At 40.1% G+C, this 21,360-nt stretch overlaps 2 long non-coding RNA genes across 5 annotated transcripts in view; one reads left to right on the top strand and one right to left on the bottom strand.

Annotated features, from left to right (window-relative positions):
* Positions 1–1,767: 1,767 nt before the first annotated feature.
* The window catches only part of LOC107307924 (uncharacterized), a 33,256-nt gene continuing 13,663 nt past the window's right edge, over positions 1,768–21,360 (top strand). For 2 of the 4 annotated variants that reach the window (XR_014947003.1, XR_014947004.1), the window contains exons 1-3: positions 2,161–2,414; positions 3,511–3,660; positions 17,547–17,660. This is a non-coding gene — a long non-coding RNA (uncharacterized LOC107307924). Of the gene's footprint in view, positions 2,415–3,510; positions 3,661–12,466; positions 12,530–17,546; positions 17,661–21,360 lie in introns of those variants that run through there. The other 2 variants (XR_014947002.1, XR_014947005.1) reach the window with 2 other exon arrangements.
* On the bottom strand, positions 6,162–11,042 carry LOC107314320 (uncharacterized). The gene is made up of 3 exons (XR_001555335.3): positions 10,964–11,042; positions 6,637–7,052; positions 6,162–6,514 (listed from the first exon to the last, which is right to left on the bottom strand). It is a non-coding gene; the product is annotated as an uncharacterized LOC107314320 (long non-coding RNA).

Raw genomic sequence — 21,360 nt, 5'->3', positions numbered from 1 at the left:
TAACCACCCTTACCATCTAGATTCTTCCAAACAATTGAACAAACTCCTGTAATCTTCAGTGCAGCCAAGAATTCACCCTCACTTGAGGTCCTTAAGCCCTTTCTGTCCTTTGTATATGCCGTCTTGCTTTCTCTCTCACCCTAAATTCCCCAGTCTATGCTTATGGGCTTTCTACATCCATCACAAAAATGCAGCCATTCCTGTTCAGCAGCTTTGCAGCAGTGTTACATAAACAAATTAAGAGAAACATGGGAATGGAGTATCAAATATCATAGGTGACTTTAGAACTCTTTTTTTTTTTTTTCTTTTTTCTTTAACATATTTTGACACGTGAAATTACAACATACTGTTTGCATGTGCTCTTTCTTCAAACCCAGGTTTTATTTTGGACAAACAGAGCTGTAAGAATTGTTCGAGTGCTTGCAAGTACATGTTGGGAGGTGCAGCTTGTAGCTTATCACAACAGAAGCAAGTACAATGATTTCAAGCGTCTTTCACCTATAGTTAAGACTATTTTTGTCACTAATTTAAGTAACGAATATGTGGAGGCCAGTGAAATAAAGATCACTAATCACGCTTTCCTTTTCTTTGCTTACCTTTCATTCATTATCTCATTATCTATTCTTTAACTATAATCTCATTATTTAATATTCCTTTAGCTAAATATGTGCAAAAAGAAGTATATTTTTGCACGCTGCACAACCTGTTTGGTTGGACACCTTAGATAGTTTTGCCTTTCAGGGAGGCTGCCATGATATTGTGAAAGTTCTTCTCATTTGCTGCACCATTTTGGTTACCTCTTCAGCCATGTTCTCTGCTCCTGCTTTCACATCTGTATTTCTTACTGTGTAATGTCCAAATTTAAGGTAATTCCATAGCTATGTGGAGAACTTCAAACTGAAAGGAAAAGATTAATGGTCATTTAATAACCTGTGGAGAAGACACTACTTTGGTTGTCTTCATTGTTTACTAGTAGTTGATATATGCGCAACAGGAAAAATGAAGCAATGGTAATGAACTCAACTAAATCAGGAGGTGTTTGGAAATTCAGACGTGTTTTTGGTTTAGTGAAAGCCTGAAAAAGTAACAGATCTATGGGAAATACAGAAATGTGTGGACTGAGAGTGAGACTCCATTACTCATCTTTACTAAAATACACTGGCAGAAGATGAGGACCTACTTTTGTGGTCTGATAAAGAAATAAACTTTGTGTATTCCTCTTAGTTTGTGTCTGTAAGCACAGGTTCTTGAAGAAAGTGAAGTTACGCCAATATGCTTTAGTTAAAGTCTGTCCCTCTGCATCTACAAAAATGATGACAGGCCATTTTTATTAACGGAGTGTCTGTGTGGGTCAAATTGAGGTTTCTGAAAAGCTGTGCTGTAACAAACTCTTGTTGCCATTCAGTGGAATGAATCAAAATGTATACATAGTTATGCAATGTAAATTACTATCAATTATGGTATTATTAGTAAAATTGCTTGGCTTTTACCTTCCCCTGGTTTTTTATTATTATTATTTTATACTTATTTTTTGAGCACTTAGCTGTAGGACGATCTGTAAAGTTTCACTGTATGAAAAACTACTCAAGCAATTCTAACACGCTGCACCAGATCACTACATCAGCGTGTCAGGGAATGAATGGAGAACGTTTACATTTAAGGTAAACACTGATGACATTAGGAAATATTACTTTAAAAATTAGTCACATTGTTTAAGCTTCGTGTCCTCTTGAACTGAAAGTAGTTGAAGAAATGAGGATGTTGTTACTAAATGGAAGAATATAGCATTCTGGGTTGGAAACTAGTTTGTTTTAATACTGGATGAAGAGATCGCTTCTTTTAGTGACTGCTAAGTTCAGAGGTGGAGTTACGTTTTCATATAAATGGGCTCTGGAAAAATGCTCACAGTTTGAAAGAAATATAGGCAGAAGAAATACACTTTGTTTAGCAGCACAGGAGAGTCACTCTTTCGTAAATGCAAAGGTGAGTCTGAATGAATAGTTTGGCTAAAACACAGTTAATATTTTCCAAGTATCTGTGCACACATATATTCTATGGCGAGTGACTATTTTAGGCTTCTTCTTAATTATATCTCTTCACAGTGGATGATGATTTCTATTGCAAACTATCCGAAAACTGATGATAACATTTCTTTCTCAGAATGATGTCTCTCTTCAAGGATTTGGTTCTGGTCAGTTTTATGCTCCTTTGCAGTTGTACCCGCAAAGTTGTCAGACAAATGTTGCCCTCCACTGGGAAAGGGATAGATGATTTTAGCAGAAGATCCTCCAGTTCTCCACTGTGTGTGGCCTAAAACCTTTCCTGCCATATGAAGAACTTTGGGAAGCAGTGGGCTCATAATACCCCTCAGAGTGCATCTCCAAGTTGTCCCTGAGAGATTTTATCTTTGCCAGGTATGTAAGAGACCCTGGGTCTGTTCCTGAAAATAACAACCTCTCAATTCAATCAGTGCACACAACATGTTTGCAAATTGCTATGAAACCATCACACATTTGCTGGGATAAGTATGCGAATGTCCGTGGCAAATCTCCATAATTGCTGGAATTTTCCCTCTCCTGTAATTCACAGCAATTCTTGAAAGATCCCCAAATTTTCCTGTGTTGCTGTTTTAATTTTGAATGGGAAAAGCAGAAAGTGTTTATGAACAGTACCAGATGTAGACACCTTTTATGTAAAGTTACTCCCTGCTCTTCTAATAGCGCACAGAGATGAATTCATGCCATACATTGGCATCATTGTACAGTCTGCAGTCACAAACAGGTTGTGAAATTGATTCCAAACCAAGTGCTGGTATTTAATATGCAAGAAAATTCCATGTTTAGCTGCCTTCTCACAGGCTGCATTTTAAAAGCAATGATTGCCATGCTATGTCTGCCATGTTCACTTCCAAAAAACAAGATAAGCTCCAAATTTTCTTAAGCCTGTTTTGGGAAAGGGCTTTTCAAGAATTTGCATTACAAACCTATAAATCAAGGTGGGTTTAATGAACATGCCTGTTTTGAGTGGCTTCCAGGTATGCCATGAAGGTTACATACAACTGTCACTGTCACTTTACCATGTAGTTTATAAACTACTCTACTCATAACTTCCTTAAATTGTCGCTACCTTTATATATGTACTGCATTTACTTATACAAACATGAACACTGTGGGCGATTCTCTGCTGGGTATATTGTTGGGTAAGTCAAGACCGCGTGTTTGTATTTACAACTGATGAGTCTAAAGCAGTTTTTAGTTTGTAGACACATTAGAAATCTTTGCCTTTTAGTAACTCCCTCATTTTCTCTTTTCATGGGAGGATGTTTATGTCTTATCTGTCACGTTGGCTTATGAGGGTTCCAGTGATTTAAGTGATCTTGAAAATCTGTTTCAAGATAAATCCAGTACATTTCAGTTAATGTTGAAATTTAAGTAACAGGCAAACTAATGAAAGAATGGTAATGACACTGGACTAATGAACTAATGATACTTTTTTTTTTCCTCAACAAAGAAGTTCCTGAAACAGAGATGACAAGAGATTGAGTAGTGGCATCATTTTTGGACCCACTCACCCGCTCCAGCAGGCTGTCTGAATACCTGTTCCTTGCTTGTTGTGGAGATGTGAGGAAGATGCATTCTACCTCAGCTTTCTGAGACGTAGGTACGCACGAATAGAAGCACTGATGTTTTTTCCATGCTAGTTTCTGCTTTGTTGGTATCAGTGGCGTGGTACTGTGGGCTCAGGGCTTGCTGCATTTGAAACTGGGAGAAGTGATTTCCAAGAATAAACTGATTTCCTTAGGACAAGATCTGTGTCCTCAGGTACATGGCTTTTCAGCTAAAACCTGTTCAGTCCCATGAGGTTTGTTTTGCTTAGCAGGGGTATCTCCCACACAAGCAAGCTCAGTGAGCCATGATATAATACAATATCACAACAACCCTGTTATATTGTCAAAACCAACAACTGACAGTGGAAATTATATTGCCACTGATGAAAGGAATTAGACACAATAAAACCCCATCATTCAGTTTTGTGGGGCATAATCAGACAAGGGGAATGGAACAGATGCCTTTTAGTACCTGGCCATTGTAATGCATTTACCTTCTGTTGTGCAGCTTCTGTTTGCATAAACTGTGCATCAGGGCTTATTTAATCAGCATAGGACTTTGTGGGTGTATAGGTCTACACTAACTCAAAGCATCTGGCATTCTTCTACTAGCCAGATAACATCTCAGACAAGGAGGGCAGCTGTCTGAAGCAACAAGAGGCTGGTTAGATGGAGGATCACTTGGACGGGGGGAGATGGAGCGCAGGAGTGCAGGCACTTCAGAGCTCTGGACAGGTTTCATCAATCAGGAGTCTGCATGTCACCATGCAAAAAGGAGACTAGGACTCTTGAAGTTTTTCAGTCATGTATTAGAAAGAACAACATGGTAACCCCTAACTGTGACAGACATTGAATATTTTCCCTGAGCACCAGATTAATTCAGCATTTGTACAAATACAGCTTCCTAGGCATCCCAAATGCTATGATCTATTTGTGCAGTACTGGCAAAAGGTTTTCAAAGTACTTAAAATTATTCACGGTTACCAGCTCCTGCAATAATGAGCTGTTCCCATCTACTATTGCTGTCTGCAGTTGAGCTGAAGACTGAGTGAGGTTTTTCATGTCTGTAAAGGATTTTACCTCTACTTCTTTATTGTAACATAATTCTGTACAACAAATAGTGTGTGCACTGTCTATATGAGGAAATGAAAGCAATTACTATTTTAATAAACATTCAGCAGAATGTGATTACTTCAGCCCACCTGCAGGAGGTATTTAATCTGTAATGCAAGAAGTTACAAAGGTACTTTAATCACTCACAGGAAAAGCCAAACAAACAAAAACATGGCAGGAAATGCCTATTTCTGATTAAGCCCATAGAACTGAGATTAGCCAAAGCAAGCTGTTTGACATAACAGGAATGGAAAGGCCTGATGTCAGCCTCAGGAAAGCTAGTGGAGTTTGCAAGCTGATTTGGATTCAATATGTTTTTTGTTAATAACCCATTCCAGGATTCTCAGAGGTATGAAAAGTAATCTCCTAATTACAGATGTGATTAGATGCTGTACTCCCTCTCTTACTAACCCTGTCTTCAGTGAAGTCAGGATTTCATCCTTTTGCCAGTATCTAACCTCCCAGAAGTTTAGCCATTTCACTCAAACCCGGTCTTCTCTGCCTTCCTGTTTCCTTTCAGCAGTATTCCAACTTTGAAACTTTTTTAGGTGAGACTGTAAAATAACAGCTGGTGCAGCACCCTCTACAATAAGTAACTGTATGGTTTCCTACAAACTGAGAAACGTTGCTGCATACCTGTTCTGCAGCATTTCTTGGGTTAAAGAAGGAACACACTGCTGTCTGGGAGGGTAACCTCCGCATTTCTTCAGAACTTGCATTTGCATCTTCCTGCATAGATTTACAGTTGTAGCCAGCATACTGCTAATGATGACATTTATATTTGGGAATATGTGATTAACTTCCCTTCTGTCATAAAACAGTATTTCTAGGGCACATTCATAGCCAACAAAAACCTTACTTTACTCTTCCTCTGTGATTTTGTTTCTTCTTTAAATCATATGTTGTGATTTCCATATCCTTTCACTGCAGTGCTGCCGAAGTTTAGAAGTATTTATGCACTATTCTGTTCTTACAAAAGGCCCGCAATGAATTTTGATCCAGCATTTGTCAATCTTGATGCGTGCTGTTGTCTAAACATGCCCCAAAATATACCCTAAAGTTACATATTTTAAATTAAAAGAACTGTACAGTACATGCCCATTTTGTACGTAATGGGAGCCAGATACGATCCGCCCTTTCTTACTCAAAACTATATAGTTGCAGTATGATTTTAAGGCATAAAGCAAAGATAATACTTCATGTTCTGAATGGTAGTTTCTGCCTCAAAGTCTATGCTTACTTTCATTTATTAGTACTCTACCTGGAAACATCAGGATCTGTGAGCCACAGACCAACATATAACATCTATATAATGACACAGCAGTAAACACGGGCTTGGAAAAAGTATAAAGTATGTGCATCATAGTAGCTGACAAGTATCCCTTACAGAACAAATTTTGCTCTTTGCAAGACTCTTTATGCATGTAGATATTTTTTCTCCCTTGGTACACCCCAAACACTCCTGACTTCCAAGCAGGAATTTCAGCTGTTTCCCTTTAGTTGCAATATGTCTAGAAGATGAATGAAGACTGCAATACACAACTGTTTTGTCCAAAGTGCAGAGAAGGGCAGCAGTCCAGTCTTGACACTTGCTGACTCTTCCTGCAACTGTGCGCTATGTCTGACTAAGATGGCTTTCTGTTTAGCGCCTGCTGCTGTCAAGTCTTCTGTTCAGCAGTTCTTCTGTAAGCAATGTTTCTACAGTCAAAATGCTTGCCCAAAGCAGTTGACTTAAAAAAGAACATTTCATGCTTCATGTTGGATCTCTTCCTTGGCCTCTTTCCTCAGCCCTGACTGTTAAGGTGAAAAAAATTTACAAGAGAAAACAACTGGGTTTAGCTAGCAAGCAGTAAGGGGTTAAAACTTAGTAGCATATATTTGTCGGGAAAGAAATATAGGGAGGAGGATTGTGGTACCTGATTTGTTTATTTTTCTAGCTGAGGTTTTTTTCCTCTGAAGACGCCAGCTTGCCGGAGCAGTAGTCCATATACAGAAGGTTCATTTACAGTGGCAGGCAAGCAGCTGTGCTCTCAGCTCTATTTAGTTTATGTTGTGATTGATGACTCGAGTGGGAGATGTGAAGAGTGAATTAACAGCTTTAGTAAAAACACAGTGTTTGTCTTCCCATTGACTTTCCACTTGGTGTCACTTTGCTGCTCTTGCCTGTCTTGTCTTTAGAGGACTCCTTTCCTTCCTTTTCTCCTCTTTCTTAATTTACACTTGTTCTTCACCACACACACTAATTCTTTGAAGAAGTTACTATGCTCACCCCTGTGGGTGAACAATTCAAGCTTGGAAGAAGCCTCCAAACATCTACCTGTAGAAGGTCGTTCTGGAAAAGAATTACAGTAGGGTACATTCGAAGAACTTTCAGGTGGTTAGGAAAGGAGCCTGCAATCTGGGAGATTTTTGTTCTTTTATTGGCATTTTGTGATGCCTTATGGCTGTAAAAGAACCAGCACCACTCTCCCACAGAAAAAAAGTCCAATTGATTTTGGTTTATTTCTTTTTCTTTCTTTCTAGTGCCTGAGTGTACACAGTGCAACACTACTCTGAGCTTATAAAAGTGAATTATGTCATCTCTCATGTGTGATTTATAGAAGTTGCGAGCTTTTGTCTTATTGTTTAAAAATACTGAATGCCACGGAAATGAAACTAAATGGGATCTCAACAGACTGTTTAATTTCTACCTCAAAACTCGGCCAGACAACTCGCACTTGAGATCGCACAGATGTTTTTCTGCTCATTGTTAGACATCTACAATGATCATCTGTCTCCAGACAATGTATTATTAATTTCCACTATCCCAAATTTGAGAATATTTGATTTCCATAATTCTTGAGTATTCTGTCATGAAATTTAATCCCTATTAATTTCACACATCACACATCTTAAGAGTATGTTTCCTGTCCTTTCTGCAGTATCTTTTTGTTTAGTATTCTGCCTGGTTTACATATTCCTTTCTATAGGCTAAGCAGTCCATGTTACACCCAGGCTTTCAGCCAGTTTCAGTACCTCCTGTCTTAAAATGCAGCACCCTAAAATTAGGTATTATGCTACTTCCAGGCTCACTGTACCTCCCATTGCAATGTACACTTTATTCAGAGGATGTCTGCTGACTCAGGCTAACAGCACTACAGCATCCCCTTATGCAAAGCTTCCATCCAGCCATTAGCTGTCAGATACTTTAATGGCTGACTATTCCTGTTTACTTGTCATTATGGAACAGCATCCCCTATATTGCTTGTGCAGAATCAAGTTTGCACTGCAGTGTATTGATTCTCCCCTTATCTTCATGTCATTTATCAATTAATGGCCTCACTGTCAATTCTCCTGTTAGCTGCCTACTCCTGGTCATTCATATGATTGTAGTAAAAATCCCATGGCACCTCTGGGAGAATCCTAGCTTCCGTTTACATTAAACATAGATAAGTATTTGATAAGTGTTCTCTTCTCTAACCAGTTTTGTACCTGACCTTTTGCATTTTAATCTAGGAAGCCATCAGTGTGATTATAAGAAAATACCAAAAGCTTTACTAATGTAAACGTTTGTGTTATCTGTGCCTCTGCATACTTATAAGACCTGATACAATATAATAGAGAAATACTAGAATAGTATCACATTACTTTCTCTTAACTTGGGTTTACGCTAACTGCCACTTACGGACTTATTTTCAGTGTTTACACATAGATTAGTTAATTATTACATGCCAGTATATTTTTTTGATGAATGAAACATGCTGTCAGGCCTGAAAATTCTCAGCTGCTCTATTTCTATTCCTTTGTATGTATAATCACCATTTTCTCCCTTCTGCATTCTCATGGCGCGCTGATGAAATCCATAGATTTCATCAGATAAGCAATTGCTGGAGGCTCTGGGCTTTCACCAGCCTTCCTCAGGTTTTTGTTTATTTTAGCCTGACTTGAACGTATTTAACCTACCTAAGTACTCTCTATCTTCTCCTTTCCTTGTTCTTGACTCAGTACTAACTAAAATGTGTTATTTACCTTCTGAATTGTAACATACAAAAAGCTTTAATGACTTTTGTTTTAGTACTGTTTTGTCAATAGATTCTTACTGGCTTAATGGACAAGCTGGGTCAGGCTGCGTATTAGGAAACATTTCTGTACTGTGAGTGTGGTCAGACACTGGAACAGGCTTCCTTGCAAGACAGTTGGTGGCCTGTACTTGTTAGTGTTCAAAAGGCATTTGGATAACGCCCTCAATAACATGATGTAACTTTTGGTTAGCCCTGAAGTGGTCATGTGGTTGGACTTACAGATTTTTGCAACTGACCTATTCCAATCTATGCTTAATATGACATCAGAAGCTGCTTTATAGGGACCCTTCTGCAGACTTAGGGTAGGAAAAATACTATTACTTACTTTTTCCTAATATGAAATATCTCAATAGTCATTAAAAAATAAGAGTATTTGTATATATATAACATGTATATCTATGATATACATATATAGATATACATATCTATATAACACGGGAGTACAGAAAATATATGTAGACCAGCATAATATATGGGAAATCAGTGTATAAGTGGCATGCTATCTGCATATTATTCTTTATCCTGGCCCCTTTATAAGCTGATGGTGGATCACTATGTCAAACTTATGAATTACTTGGTAAATCTGCATGGTAGACCAATTTGGAAGTCTGACAGGATTCAGCTCGCCAGTCAGATTTAAACTCAAGTAGAGATGGGCTCTGATTGTTTTTATTTCACTGGGTAGACATCCAGATACAGTACAGAATCCTAAAAAGACCTGAAGTGAATCACATCCTTTTCTGCCAGGCATAAGGGTGTATCTGAGACTTCAGCATATAAAACAGTGGTTAAATTTGTTATTGCCTACTGGGATTTTGATGTCAGTTTAGTAATGAAGCACTGAACTGAATAGAAATAACCAGTAATACCTGTGAGGGGAAAAGTAACTCGGCTGCTGAATTTTCCTGTTAGCGATGTGGCTAAATTTCTGTTTTATTGCAACATTTCTGTTCCAGTCAGGTGGTTTGCCTCCACATGCACATGAAATAAAGCTGCCAAGGGAGTGAACACAACTTTAGGACTTAAACACAGATAATAATATAAGGGTATAAAAGCCTAAACTGTTGTTGCCATCCACATATTAAGAATGAAATGGTTTTCTTTTCATTTTAATGATAAATCTCACATGAATCAACAGCGAATTTAATTTGGGGTTACGGTGCTGTCATTTTCAGATTGATTGAAGTAAGGCAAAAAGGTATTGATGGGGAAGTTGTGGTGAAGTTGCTACATTTAATTTTTAAGAAGCAGCATAGGAAGCTTTATGTATTTATTTTCCTCTTTCCAGCATAGAGGAGTACGTGGAAACAAAGAATACTCCACCTGTAAAGCAGCAGTGATCTTTTTAACCCCCAGTGTTGGTTAAAGCTGTGTGAATCGATTTTGCAAGTTCAGCACTGAAAAGTGAGCAATAGTTCCTAACAGATGCTCTGCCTCAGCAGGGAAATTGGAGAAACTATTTATGCTGAAAATGAAGTTAGAGTTTGTGTAATATGCAAGTTGCATAAAACTTGTGTGTTTTGAAATTTAATGATTATAAAACTAATTAGTAATTACTGTTTGTCTTTCAAGAAGAAAGAAGAGGGCTAGGTGCTGTACAAACACATGACATCTGCACAGATATTATCACAGAATCACAGGCTTAATGGATTTTGAAAGATCAGGGTTTATCATGCTGCACCAAGGCAAGATTAACTATCCCTGTGTTATTCCTGAGAGATGTTTGCATAGGATGTTCTGAAAGGTCTCCAAAGGTGGACCCTTCACAGGGTAATTTATTCTGGTGCTTTACTACCCTTCCTTTTAGAGATTTTTTTTCCATTACATTTAATCATAAATTTCTGTTGTTGTAATTTAAACTTCTTATTTCTTTCCCTAACCACCTATAATATTTGAAAGATTATTTGCTCTATCTTCCAATAGCCTTGAATGCTGTTATTTCACTCCTTCCTCAACAACTGATTTTTTTTTTTTTTTACTTTTGGCTACATATCAGAATTAATTCAGGCTTTTCGTGTAGGGTGGCTGTGTTTTGGGTCTCTAGTTTCCCTCTCTTATCTTATTAAGAGGCTTTTCTAGTACTTCATCTTCCCTAAAATGTACCTGTATAGTTGGAATAATACAAGTACATAGTTGTTATTACAAAGTACATAGCCAGAGAAGATCTAAGAAAAAGACTCACCAGTGCTGAGGCTCTCAGTCAGGATGGATGCACACCACAAAGGAATAATCACCAGAAAGAGATGCTGCCTTAGTGGTGGTCAGCCCTTAAATGGGATCTAGGAGAGGTGGAGTCAAGCTCCACCCCTTCCAGGAGCACAGCTTACCTTTCACTTGTGCTCCCATAGCTGACTCATCTCTTGCCTCAGATGGTTAATCAGAGGTTTAGGCTGTGATCAACAGTTTCCCTTACATCCAACAAGACAAATGTTTGCCAGCCATCCATCAGAGTCTTCTGTGCATTTGTTCTACCCATGTCATTATCTGTAACTACATACTAAAACCAAAAGTTGCTAATATTTCATCATGCAAGCATTGTATGAATTAGCAGCTTTTGCAGGCAGACAGGCTGCTAGACTATCAGATAGCAGCATCTTTTATTTTGCATTCTCCAGAGATTAATAGCCCTTCTACTCTATTTTCTTTATGAGAAAAACAGGCAGGCATGGTACAGCCAGACACTGGTATTCATTACGATTCCCTCCAGTTTTATATTGACAAAAAGAGAAGGGGAGGAGGAATGTTATGAAATCACTAAACTGCTTCTTCTGTAAGAAAGCCGGTTAGTTACAGGTTTCAAATGCAGTTTCCCCAGTGATGTGTCCGTGGGAGTTGTTGGTGTTAAGCACTCAAGAATAACTAGTTATTTGACAAAGTTCTCTAAAGGGAACAAATCAGAGATGACATGATGGCTTAGGTTGCAAGAGACTTCAAAAATCATGTGTAGGAGGCTACAAGTAAGAAGGGGACAGACTCTTTAGCAGGGCCTGTCCTGATGGGTCAATGGGGAAATGGTTTCATACTAAAAGAGGGGAGTTTTGGGTCGGATTTGGAAAAAGTTTTTTCCAGTAAGGGTGGCAAGACATTGGAATGGGTTGCCTGGAGATGTGGAGGATGCCCTGTCCTTGGAGACATTCGAGGTCAGGCTGGATGGGGCTCTGAGCACTGTAGTCTAGCTGTAGGTGCCCCTGCCACAATGGCCAGTTCCTTCAGACGCTTGGATGCATGTTGTCTGGTCCCATACACTTGTACATATTTAGTCTCATGAGGTGGTCTGTGACTTGCTTTGCTTTTAGAGAGAAAGGCATTTTGCTCCCCTGACCCCCACCTGGAGGTTCAGGGATATGAGAGGTGTGAGAAGCCTGACTGGCAGATGAAGACTGAGGCAAAGCACTTGTTGCGTATCTCAACCTTCTCCACATCAAGGAAAACCAATATTTTAAATGCTATAAGGGTTGCATATTGCCTTTGGGGGTAGGTGTGCTTTTTTGGTTCAGCTACAGGCAAAGGCCTGTGTATGGGAACTGTCAAGTCATGGCCCAAAGCACTGATTGAGCACCTGGAGAAAGGACCCAGTCAGCCCTGGGTGCACAGGTGAAAGCAATTCAGCTGTGTGACCAGAAGGGGATGCAGCCTGGCTGCACCTCTCATATACCCCCCATTGAAGGGTTGGTTGTTTCTGGGAAAGGATCTCTTTCTGGAGCTTAGTTCTTGGTGAAGCTTTCTCTTGTAAACTGGGAATCTTCTGGTATGGGTGAGCTAATTTATTTTTTTCTCTTATAGCACCTTTCTTTTGTGCTGTTCTTTGTTATTACACCTGTGGTGAGGTAATGTTTCCTATCATGTTGACCTGTCCAGTTGTTATAGGCCTGCCTTAGGTTTAGAATACAGGTGAAAATGTCCAAGCAGGCACTTCTCTGTTTTGTTTCTTCTGGGCTGGGGTGAGGCTGAGCCCAGGCTCACTTGGGTATGTGTTTCTTTTTTAGATGCTTAGAAAATCCTTGGCATATTACATAAATGTAGGTAAATGAGTAACCCTGAATTAGAAAGCTGAATATTGCTTCATTCTTCCAATAAATTTGAATGTGTGTTGGTGCTGTGTTAGTCCTAATTACCCATCAAAGTTATTGCTAGAGACTATTCTATGGTTGACTCAAACACAGATCTGGAAAACTCTGCTCAGAAGCATTTAGTTAGCTTGTTGTTGAGATACTGTTAAACTGACACAGAAGGATGAGTACTCTTAAGCTTTATATTCTCAGGCAGAAGCCTGGTAGAAGTGTGTCACCTATGTCTTAGTGAAGCACTTCCATTACTGTGGCTGTTCTTGCTGGAGGCCAGTCAGCTCTGTGTGTTTTGGTCACCTTCATCTGTTGCTAAATTGCTTCTGTGCTTTTTGGCTTGAAAGCTTTCACAAACCTATTCTCTGAGGAAGGAGCAAAGGGATATCTTTTTAAATGACTTGTATGCTACTTAATGATGTTTACATCTTGTCTCTGTGTTTTGCAGTTCATGTACAGTGCGTTAATTGATTACCTCAGTGTGCTGGTGTGATTTACCCTGTCACCAGGAAAAATCCCCTTGATTTGAGAGATCTCAGAATGTGGCTCAATGGATAATAAAAAGATATTCCAGAAATAATTTCTCAGCAGTTCCTGATGTTCCTGATACTCAGTTTGACTGTAAAACTTGGGCAAAAAGGAAGCAGAACTGCTAACCGCAGCATGCTTTTCTAATTAACTATTTTTCAGATCCTCTTTAATTCCTTCCCAGTTGAGCACTAGGCAGTAATCTCAGCACTAGAAAATAATTGCTTTTTCAATTAGAGGTCACATTTAGGAAGAAAAAGTACCCTGCAATTTTGTACTTACTCTGCTGGAGGGTGCAAATAAGTGAATTTAGATTGCTTTATACTCAATAATGCTGTTGTAGTCTTTGATAACTCAAGATTTATTGTTAAAATTACTGTGGAGCTTATGAGAGGCAAGTCTTTGTGTCAGTGTATCTGCTCCTCAGTGAAGAGGAAATGAAGTTTTTGTCAGTCTTCCTTCCAGTGCCTTGTCTGTTGCACTGGCAATTGGTGTATGCAGAGCACGTAAACCCTCTGCATTCACTTCACTGCAATGTCTCCAGATTCTACATACCCTTTAGCCTGTGTGAGTAAAGGGTTAAGAGAAAATTGCTTGCAAAGAAGTTGGTGTTAAGGAGCTTCCTGGATTCAGCTCTGAGCTGCTGCTGTAAGATCTCACAGTTAGAAGTGTGGAAACCAGCTAAATCTGCTAAAAAACTCTGCTATCTTTACCAGAAGTCCAGTGAGACCTCCTAATCTTGAGAGCCTGCCATCACCCTGTGATTATATCTTGTGTACTTGGCTGCTTCTCTTTGCTTTGGGTTCAGTTCAGATGCCAGTTCTCGTAAGGGCTAAATTTAATTTTGGGTTTGAACGTACGTGCAGTAGGAGAGAAACTCCACCCATCCATAACACTTTCATATCTGCATGAGGTGAGAAGGACGGGGCTCTTTGCCTTTTTACCTGCTATTAATTTTGGGGCTGTGATGAGCTCTGGGTGTGGGTTCATTTGGGAAGTGGATCCCAGGCATTTGTAATGTTCTTGGCTTTCACTGTGTGGCTTTCAGTTAACTCTGAAACAGGACTAACTGTATAGTCCAGCCGTACTGTTCAAAGGATGATAATAAAGCCCCATAGAACTAATCTGTTACTGCCATGATATGGTAGAGGTAGTTTTCCAGTCTACCACATATTTCTGACAGTAGCAACAGTGAAAGCCAAATTGAAAACAGGCTAGAAAATCACATTTGGTAGGGGCTGTGAAAGATGTCATTTCCAGAGAGCAGGAAGGGGGGGGGTACAGGGAGATCAGTAAGGAAAAAGATACTGGTGAACGAATAGAGAAGGTTGCTTCCACCTTGAATGTAACTGGTAATTATAACGAGCACCTCAGTCGTGCTGGTGAGAAGATCATTTGCACCTCCTGGTGGCGAATAATATCTGATCTTGATGCATTTCCAGATGTGCCTGCAATAAGACAGCAGCAAATTCCTGAAACCTGCTGTAGAGGAAAGAAAAATAGGTATATAAACAATGCAACACACTGGAAACTTAGAGGTTTTCACATCACTTCTGAATCAAAAATCAGATCCACAGGAAAAATGGTTCTTAAAAGCTAAATTTCCAGTGAAACATCTCAGTACTCTAATTTTTCAATGCATATATTGCACAGGAGCAGTAACAAAACCAGGAAGAAGACTGTGTAGATGTGCAATACAATGAGAAGTGTGTGTTCTCTGCTGTTTCATCCATGGTGGTGCAATATAAAACAGTTGGGAAGTGTTTGTTGCTTTAGAAAGCAGTACTGACTGGTAGCCTTACTGTTAAGAATCCAGGTGTGTTGTTCAGCTGTTTGATCAGCTGTAGGCTTCCTGTGCCTTTCTGGCTCCTTTGACTGCCTGTCATTTGCAAGGTGCCATTCTAATAAATAATGAGTAAGATAATAAATACCTATGGAGCCCAAATAACTCTAAAGGAGTATCTATGCATATTTGTCTTGCTATGAGAGGTGTGAATGCTCACACAGAAGGACTTTGCTAATTCTGAAGTGCACAAGCAAGCGCAGGTGAAGTACAGGACTTTCCATTTCGTCAGACAAAGTGATCTCTGTAGTAGCTTGGCTACTTAAAGCCACTTAATGACAATTCTACTGTAAAGAAAGCAAAAATTATCTTTTTATGCGTCTCCAAGAAGTTACAAGAGGCTGGTAACTGTAAGTTGGAAAATGTGTGGTGTTCAGTCCTAATTGCATGCACTTAAGGCAAAGTAGAAAGGAACAGGGATTTGTTTTCCAATTGGGCTGTTAATCCAATTAGCAGTGCCCTTACAAGGTAGGTAGGAATCTCTTCTATAGGACTCAAGCCTCTGTTAGTGAAAGCAGGATGAATGATTGCATGAATTCCTCCCATGCTTTGCAGCTTGGATGCCTGGTTGGCCTAGTCTACAGTGAAATGTCTGCTGAGTTATGCTTGTCACAGGACACAGCTATTGGGGCATGGTGGTTGTCCTTGTGAATGCAGATGCTGATCTAAGCTCTGTCTCATGCACACTGTAGTTTTATAGGTATATCCTTCGTGTAGAGGCAAGGTCTTAAAGTTGCTACAAAAAACAACAGGGTGAGGTAAGAATGGCAAAATCTTGTCTTATCTGATCCTGCACGGAGCGTGTTGCTGAGTACTCCAGCAATGCTGCACATATAGTGTTGGTCAGAGGCCTGGGAGTGTCTGTGAGTACTCAGGAGAAGCCTGCTTAACTTTTGAGCGGTTTATGGACAACTGAATTGAAATTCTAATTTAACGTGATGCCAGTTGGACTTCACTGAACATGGTAGTAAGCAAGCAAATATTTGTGGTGGTTTAGATCAGACTGGAGTGTGAGTTTGTCTTAAAGCCTGATAGTAACTCTTGGTGTATGCAATTTAGGAACAGATTCTGCAGTTGGAGACTCAGTCGCTCAGAGTATTCTCAGAGAGAGAGAGAGAGAGAGCATACACGGTTCAGAAGAAAATGTTCATAAGCCTCCACTATGTGTCTAAAGTCTATCAAGACAAACAGCAACTAGGGTGGTGAGATGATTTGCTAGAAGGACTTCCAGAATCACTATGGTTGGCAATATAAATTCCTACTTGTCTGTTTAGTTACTGAATCTTTCTCAGGGTACCGAGTGGTGCCACCCTCAAGGGGATCTGTTTAGTATCTAGCAAGTGGAGTGAATATGTAATTGTATACACTGGGAAATACATGTGGAAACTTAGATCTCATGTACTGGTAACTGAAACTGGAATATGTAATAGCTCAATTGTAGTTAGAACAAATTAGTCAGCTTTGATTTGGCCAAGGAATGGGTAGTAACAAGTAGCCCACACATCTCACGCTCACAGCCTTGAGAAAGGCTGCTGTCTGCACCCTGCTATTAATGGAGCACTCTAAATAAAGGATTTGTCTACACTGTACCACTGTCTACACAATTAATGCTAACATGAATGGTAGTCTTAAACACAGCATATGCTGAAAACATATCTCTGTGCAGGTTACCTAGCAGGGGAATTTCATTGCAAGGTTTCTTCAGCTTAAAGTCTGTTTCTGTGCTCACAGCTGATCGGATTTGTCACTTAATAACGATTTCCACACGTGTTTAGCATCATGCTGAATAGCTGACATGATCCTCCCTGAAATTTTATGGGCCAATTATGATTATAATGAACAATGGGGGCTTGTTGATGTTTTTATAGTATTAATTAGAATTATTGTTGTGTTCTAGTGTTTTTGTTTTTTAAACAAATTGCAGGGGCTGAAGGGAAACAGGAGTTCCTTTCTATAATTGCCAACTGTTCACAGTACACCATCCTGAAAGATGAACAAGCCCCATAGGAGCTAAATCTACTTCCTCTGTTTTAAGTAATCAGTTGATTGAAATTTGCTCCTCAGGATCTGAATTAGGAGATCCTGTAAGAGAGAAGTCACTCAGTGAGATGGACAGCCGGGTACAATAGGAACATATAGAAGGGGGAGAACTCTGCAAGTTGAGAAGTTTTCTTCTAGGAGATGAATGAGTCAAAAATAAGTCATGCTGTGGTAGGAAAAAAATAATGGAGTGCAATCTTGAATATCAAAATGCATAAAGAGGAGTGTAGCGTGCTTGATATAAACATTGAGACATATCAAACATATATATGTCACCCTTCTGCTATTTTCAGCACTGGAAAAGCACCACCTGGATTCCTCTGGTGTTGCAGTTGATGTGGTCTGGTTGCGAAGAATCCAAAGAGAATCATGGAGTATACTAAGAAGTCTCATATATGACCAGGCAGGTAAGAAGAGAAGACTTCAGATCACACGGGGGTAATCCTTAAATATGCGGAAAGTAGAATCGAGCTACCATAAGCATCCTGAAGTATGAAGGAGGAAAGAAATAGTCTTTCCTAGAACGACTAGACAGAAATAATAGTCTTGTGTTAGAATGTTGTGATCTTAATCTACAGGAAGAAAGATGCAGGTTAAACAGAAGGAAAAAGCTTTCTTTAACAGGATAGTAAGATGCTGATGTTTCTGTGTTTGGAGGTCTTTAAAAAGATGTTATACAAACACCTGTTATGAATGATACAGATATAGATAATCCTGCATGGGGCAGGGGTACGGACTGGATTTCTTGGTGAGGTATTTTCTTTGCCTGTTTTTTGTGACTCTGTGGTGAGGCTGCTCTCGCTTACGCATGTTTGGATCAGTTCCATTTGTCCAGCCTGAGATTCACATTCCAGGGTGGGACTTGGGGGGGGGGGGGGTGGGGGAAAAAAGCTTTGAGAAATCATGGTGGGATGTGGGTGCCTACCTCCTGATGGCTGTTTGTGAGAATCCTGGCCTGTAAAAGTATTCTTCACCCAGACGTGATCATTTTCTATATGTTGACATTTAAATCCTCTGACAAAACCTGTGTTTCCCTGAAATGTTTCTGCCTGTTCCAACAAGCCCTTCTATGTTTAATTGTTATTTTTGGGGGGTGAATCACATTGAGAACATTCAACTTATCAAGCTTGGTATAAAAACAGTCAGTCAGGCTGTGAGTTAATCAACAGCAGCTTTTGTATTTCTTCTTCAAATACAAAAGGGATCATTTCCACATCTCAGAATAACCCAAACATCTCAGAGAACAATAAACTGACCGAGCGAGCATTACAGCTCTGTGGGAAATAAGAGGTTTGGCAAACTCTGATGTAGTGTGGGAATGGAACAAAACATATTTTAAATGAATAAAGTAAACAGCATTGACTCTTCCTCATAAGCTGTGCACAGTGCCCATCTTTTCTGCTTCCTCTGTGCTTTCTGTTGCGTACACCTTTAATGCTGGCCAGTGCAGCTGTGTTTTCTTTCTTTTCCTTATTGGTACTTGTCATCTGCCCTGCCTTTTTTATTTTATTTATTTATTTATTTACTTTTTAAAGAGCAAGGAGCAGATTAGGTTGTGGATAGGAAGACAAGCAGTTTCACTTGTGAAAGGTGCCTGCCCTCTGGTATAAAACAGATGATGGATTAGGGGCATTATCCCAAAGGCCAGAACTCAGTGTGCTGCTTCTTAATCTAAGGTGCTTAAATTCACTTTACTGAGAAGCATAGTTTGTAGTCAGGGAGCAGGGAAGGAGCAGACTGGCTCCTCAGCTCTTCTGAAACCACGTTGCACTTCAGAGAGGGCCTACAGAAGGAAAGGAAATGTGTACAAGGAGGAATCTGCTGCCTTGCAAGGGAAGGATTTCAAGGGAGGAGGAAGGTACCTGCTTGCAACTCAGATACTGAAGTTCTCAATAGGGAATGCGTAACTGAAGCCCTTCGGACCACAGAGGGCCTGCAGTTTTGCTTTAATGCAGCCTAAAGGACTATGAGAACCGTTAGCAACATTTTAAAAGAAACACATGAATTGTCACATACAGACCATCAGCTCTTCAGTGTAGAAAGCTGTTCCGAGCTTGTGATGATCTGGGTCTCAAGGCTTCCCAGGCTGAGAATCCTAAGTCACCTAGGACTATCTCAGGCACATTTCTTTCTTCTGCATTTCCTGCTTCCTAGCTTAGTGCCCTACGTGTGTTCCCCCCCATCCCCCCCAGTATCCCTTACCTGTTTTGTGAGCTGTCTGCCTGGAATTTAATTGCAGCTCACTCTCTGGATTGACCAGGTAGGTGAATTTTGGGGAGTATCTTAAAACCACATAGGTAGTAATTATGATTTGCTGATCTCTGTCAGTTTGTTCCCAAATCATTGTTTGCAGGGCTCTTTGCAGTTCTATTAGGCAGGTTTATTTGCTTTCCAGGCCTCTCTGTGCTGTAAGTTCTTCCCTTTCCTCTTCTATCATGCTATACTCCTTACTTGCAGCAGCTTCCCACTTTCTTATCAGCTATTATTCCAGTTTCTTAAGGCCTCTTTTTCCTGTTAACAATGGCATCATTAAGCTCTCCTGATCTTCATGACACAAACCATCATTCTGAAGACTGAACTGACTCCAAAATATATTCAGGTAAATGTGCTCCTTCTCTACCAGCAATGTCGAGGCAGAGCCCTCTGAGAGCTGTGACCATCCTCATCCTTGATGCGCTCAGTACTGACATCAGTGGTGTGACCTAAGATAAAGTTGGCATGAAAAATGTTTGCCTGTCATTTCAAATTCTATGGGCTTGGCCTGTTTTTCATGACAGCTGTGGTGTGTGGCATTGGCGCAGCCACTCCTGCCTCTCTGGAAGAGGAAGTGGGGCATCTGCCAGCTCCTCCAAAGAGCTGTGGTGTCACCTGCCTCTTAAGGTGAACTGAAGGATTGTTGGGCTGTGTGCAAGCTTTTTTGGTGCTCCCTACGAAGATCTCCTGATGTTATGACTGGAAAAGTGACTGCAATATACCAGCTAGATGATTCATGCCTTGAAGCCAAGGTCACAGTCTCCTTCTTTTGAATGCTTTTCCCCCGATACTGCTGGGCATGCAAACTAGATGAGGTCAAAGTTTTAAGTTTGTTCCGATTCTGGTATTTGGAATTTAGTGGATCTTTGGCTGGATCAAGCTGTAAGCAATTCCAGAAAAGCATTTGACTTTGTGAAGCGTAGTGTGACTTCATCTGCTTCTTGCCCCGCAGGCTGTCAGAATATAGCTATGTTCTCAGTTTTTGTTGGGTGTCTTCCAGCCCTACTGTATTTTCCGTTTCACCCCCTTTATTAGCATGGCTAAACACCTCTTGAGGGTTACTCTGACACGGTTGGTTCATTTGAGTTGATAATTTCTGGGAGTTGTACAGCTGGACCTCTGTTTTTAAGTTTCTGGTTACCCCATAACGTATTTATTTTGCCTTGAAATGGCTCAAGGATATGCAGACAAACTCAAATCTGCATGTGGTTTTACTTGGAAGGCTTAATGAGAGATGTTGACCTGTGTGTTTCTAGCCTGTTTCTACAACAAAAAAACTTACTTGTTTTGAGTTCTGTACAGAACTTCCGTCATGTATTCAAAGATGAAGGTACTGAGCAGTTACTTTTTCAGCTAGAAAACAATGCAGCTGAGCAGAAGCAGAACATTGCATTGACAAACTGTCCTCTTGCTCATCAAATTCTCTTTTTAAGAAGGAATGACCTTGGTCCCAAACATGAGCCCCATATTTCCTTCTGACCTTTCAAGGCATGTTACAAACCATCTTTTGATTTTTTGGATGATGCAGCCTTTATGATTTTTGCTAACAATGAATCTCCACAGATTTGTTGTGTTGGGTTTTATGGACAGTGTCTGGGTTAAAGAGCAAGGCAGGCTGCAAGGAGAAGGGAAAACACAAGAGTTTAGGCAGGTGACTGTGGGAAGTAGGGCTGTGCTACCGCAGCGTGGGCTGGGTGCTTCAGGCATGTCTAGCTTTGATCCTGGGCTCTTGTGGTTGCCTGACTTTACTCACATGCCGATGTCAGTTGGATTACAGGAGATACTAAATGGGATGAGTGTTTACTGTATTGCAGCTTTGGTCTATACCCACTGCTGGGGAGCACACAGACAATG

The sequence above is a fragment of the Coturnix japonica genome, chromosome 5 (assembly GCF_054131305.1).
Source record: "Coturnix japonica strain WE chromosome 5, WE-NBRP24, whole genome shotgun sequence".
NCBI classification, from domain to species: domain Eukaryota; kingdom Metazoa; phylum Chordata; class Aves; order Galliformes; family Phasianidae; genus Coturnix; species Coturnix japonica.
This window is presented reverse-complemented; position numbering and strand designations above follow the sequence as displayed.